The sequence below is a fragment of the Mandrillus leucophaeus genome, unplaced genomic scaffold, assembly GCF_000951045.1.
Source record: "Mandrillus leucophaeus isolate KB7577 unplaced genomic scaffold, Mleu.le_1.0 Scaffold162, whole genome shotgun sequence".
Classification (NCBI taxonomy): Eukaryota; Metazoa; Chordata; class Mammalia; order Primates; family Cercopithecidae; genus Mandrillus; species Mandrillus leucophaeus.
The window spans coordinates 2,151,124-2,155,726 of record NW_012101610.1 but is presented as its reverse complement, the minus strand read 5'-3'; positions in this window follow the sequence as shown (position 1 = coordinate 2,155,726).

Genomic DNA, 4,603 nt, shown 5'->3' with positions numbered 1-4,603 from the left:
TATGAATTTTTTTGTTTTATTTTTTGGACACAAGGTCTCATTCTGTTGCCCTGTCTAGAGTGCAGTGATGCAGTCTCCTGTCACTGCAGCCTCGACCTCTCAAAACTCAAGTGATCCTCCTGCCCCAGCCTCCCAAGTAGCTGGGACTACCAGAGCACACCACCTCTCCCAGCTAGGTTTTTGTATTTTTTTTGTAGAGACAGGATTTCCCCATGTTGCCCAAGCTGATGTCAAACTCCTGAGCTCAAGTGATCTGCCTGCCTCAGCCTCCCAAAGTGCTAGGACTACAGGCGTGAGCCACTATGCCTGGCCCATTACATGAATTTTATCTCAATTTTTTAAAATGTTACCAGAAGAAAGAATGCATGCCAGGCAGGAAAAACAATAGATATTTATTAGCAGAAAGAACATTGAACAGAGAGGCAGGAGGCCTCCGTTCCATTTCCAATTCTGTGAGCCTTGTTTCTGCTTTGGTATGGACTGGGGTTGCGGGGAACCTAAAAATCTGGGCCTTCCAGGACCAAAAAGGAAGCACAAAGAGATTAAAATACACACACAAAAAAATCAGTTGGCATTTGGTAAATTGTGCAGCTTCTCAGATTTTTGCAGGAATATTCTTCTGAAAAGGATGTTAAAATGGGACTTTCCTATTGCTTCAGAATTGGTCCTGGGACCTACAGCTGAAAGCAACAGGTACTAATTACCTCTCATTCTGAAGAGAGCAATGAACATATGAGACCGTTCAACTACCCTTAGAGCTTATGTAACGGTTTGCAGACCTGGCCTTACTATAATCGACCACATGAGTAGAGAAAGACAAACAGTGGGATCCTTGGCCTTGTGGGGAACACAGCGCCCACAGTGAAAAAGGTTTTTACCTTTTCTTCCTATGAAAGTAGGAGGGGTTGCTTTCTCTCCATCACTTGACATCTTCACGGTGTCAAGTGAGCAGAACTTTAAGAAATTGCTCATACAGATTGGGGTGCCTGTAAGAAAGATGCACTGGCTTCTCACTCCCCAGCAAAACGCTGGCTATGCTGTTAAAAATCCTGCCCTCCCCAGTACTACACTGGAGAGGAACTGGGTCAGAGACTTCTCAAGAATGCTTAATGCACGCAGACATGGTGGCTCATGCCTGTAATCCCAACACTTTGGGAGGCCAACACAGGAGTACACTTGAACCCAGGAGTACGAGATCATTCTAAGCAACATAGTGAGACCCCACCTCTAAACAGAAAATAAAAATTAGCCAGGTGTGATGGCATACACCTGTAGTCCCAGCTACTCTAGAGGCTGAGGTAGGAGGATTGCTTTACCCCAGGAGGTCGAGGCTGTAGTGAGCTGTGATCATGCCACTGCATTCTATCCCGGGTGACAGAGTGAGATCTTATCTCATTTTTTTTTAAAAAAGGATGCTTTATGCATTTATCCCTCAGAATTTAGCAGTGTAAGGAGGAAAACTTTTCCTCTATCCTCTTATGTTCCTTTCTGGGGCCTGTGAATCAAATTGTCAAAAGACAGATTAACCAGAAGAAAACGCATAAGAATTGTGTAGATGTTTTTACATGGAGAGGGACTTCGTAGAAAAGAAGTGAAAACCTAAAGAGGTGGTTAGACTTGGGGGCTTATCTACCATTTTAACAAAGGGGGATAAGTCGTGGAGAAGTGACTAGACAAGGAAAAGAGGGTTGGCTTTCTAGAGGCAGCAAATTGTGGGAAGGTGACTGGGAAATGGATGGTAGATTAAAATTGTTTAGTAAGGTTTGTTATGTAGACTCAAGTGATCTCCAGGGTCATTCACCTCTTCCTGGTACAGGAGAGGGGACCACCTTTACAAATGGAAATTTATGTTACATTTACAAAGGGAAATTTATGCTCTGCTTTTAGGCAAATGTGGAGTCCTAATTAGGGAAAAGGAGTCAGGCTGGTAGGACCAAGGGAAAGCAAAAAGAGAAAGCTGATTAACTCTAAGTCTGCCTTTCCTCATGGTCCAGGACACAGCTTTCCTGCACAAAAAAGCTCACAATCTTCCTGTACCCAGCACTCACCAGACACCTGCAAGTTAGCTCACTGCAACCCTGGCATTATCGGTGCTGCACGTAGCACTCTTCAGCACAAGCACCATTCTATAACATCCCCAGCAAGCCTTCGTTTCCTTGCAGACAGCTCCTTCTCTGCTGTGCTGCCCGTTGCAACCTTGCAACATACTTTCATAGTTTCTTTAATAAATCTGCCTTTCTTTACCTACAACTGTCTTGGTAAATTCTTCTTACCCCTGCACCACTGACCCCAGAGAGTTGCCAATCACCTGTGACAGCAATAGGGGGAGGACAGAGAGCTCTTCTTTTGTCTGCCATTTATTTTTATTTTTTGTAGAGATGAGGTCTCACTATGTTGCTCAGACTGTTATCAAACTTCCAGCCTCAAGGGATTCTCTCGCCTTGGCCTCACAAAGTGCTGGGATTACAGGTGCGAACCACTGCACCTGGCCTGGCATTTCTTGATTGTCTTTAACTCAAAACAGTCCTGATGCCAAAGTGGCATATTTTGGGATATCATATTCTGATCCCTCTTAGGGGCATCCATGAACAGATTCTGATGCCTACTGGGACCCCAAGTTAGGAAGCTTCTTGTAATTTCCCAAAGCAGAGAGGGGAAAGAGGCAGTGGCAAGTGGGACTGGAAAGAAAAGGATGGACACATGAGCCTGGATGGTTCAGAAAAGGATGTTAGTGGCTCTCCCTGGCTCCACGAGAAGAAGCAGAGAAGCAGAGTTCCTGCTCTGTGCCTCAGCTGCCCCATCTGTAAAATGAGGACAGTAAGTACGTACCTCATCAAGGTCAGAATTCAATGAAATAATATATGTGGAGGCTTTGAACAATGCCTGCATATAGAGCTATGTAAGTTAGGTATTATTCTTACTGTATGGGTTGGCAAGTGCTACAAAAGTGCCATAGAACAAGCCACCCAAAACTCAGTGGCTGAAAACGACCATTGTTTATTATAACACATGCATCCCTGTGGGTCAGCTGGGATTTGAATGACCTATGCTGGGCTCTTCTGGGCAGCTCTGTGACTCATTGCAAACCTCAAGGATAGCCAGGGTGCCTCTGCTTCACCATGTGTCGGGGGTGCCAACCTCGGTCTTGGGCTGGCATTACAAACTGCCTTAATTAGAAGGTTAACTGCCTTTGAAGTTCAGCAATCTGAGTTCTGAGCTTGTGTTGTGCTAGACACCTAATGACTCCAACAGGGGTGGCACCATGTCCGAAAGGCCAAAGAAGAGACCCAGAGCCAGTGAAGGAGGCATAGCATTTATTGGGACTTATGTACAGGGTGGTCTAGAAGTGTCAAGCTGAACAGGAAAAACGCTATCACCATCCTTGAAGGGGGATCTGGGTGGTGCATCTCCATGTTACCACATCCGGAACCAAAAAGACATGGATTCAAATGCCACCACTGACACTTATTGTGTGAGCTCAAGGAAGTGGCTTAACCTCTTCAGAGTTTTGGTTTCCTCTGTAAAATGGAGACACGGTCCCTTCCAGCCCTGACTGTGATTTATCTGGCAGCTTTGGGACATGAGGAGCTCTGCATAGGTGACTTTTTCAGAAAACTAAAATTTATTCCTTGAGCATTACAAATATCTCTATTTTTACATTTTGGATGGAAATCTTTCTAAACCATGTTACGCATCTCCCTGCCTCCTTAAACAGAAGATCTTCAAGGAGATTCACCTTTTCTTGATTCAGGGTAATATGCGCTGCATCTGCTTCAGGCATTTTTGTCTTCTATCATATCTGGGTGCCACTGTGCCAGTCTCTGACAGCCCACAGGACTCACAGCCTTTCCTAGATTGTGGCTTCTGGGCCGCTGGGGGCAGGCAAGCTAGGCAACCAAGCCTGAGAACAACCCCAGACAGAGAGAGAGAGAAGGAGGAGGAGAGGGGAAGAAGGAGGAGGAGGGGAAGAAGGGAGAAGAAGGAGGAGGAGAGGGGAAGAAGGAGGAGGAGGGGAAGAAGGGAGAAGAAGGAGGAGGGGATGAGTGGAGGGGGAGGAGGAGAGGAGAGGAAGAGGAGAAGGGGGAAGAAGGGAGAGGAAGGAGGAGAAGGTGAGGGGAGCGGGAAGGAGAAGGAGAAGGAAGGAGGAAGGGTTGGGGGGAAGGGGGAAAAGGAGGAGGGGAAGGGGAGAGGGGAGGAGGGGAGGAAGGAAAGGAAAGAAGGGAGGAGGGGAGAAGGGAGGGGAGGAGAGAGAAAATAGATGATAGGTGACAGATTAATAGTAAATGATAGATAAATGATGGATGGATAAATGAAGATGATAGATATTGTTAGAGATAGGTGATAGGTAGATAATAGTCTATAGGATATGGTAGCCATATATCTGTCTATATATCATATCTATATGATAGTCCTTGGATAGTCATATATGGATAGATAATATATAGTCTCTCCCTTAGGGAAAATAGACGGATAGATGGATAGGCAGGTGATCATGACTATAAATATATGTCACCTATACAACTATTGTAAACAAAGCATAGGACCACATTGTGTGGATGCATCAAAGGATTTAACTATTCTTGTATTGTTAGCTATTTAGATT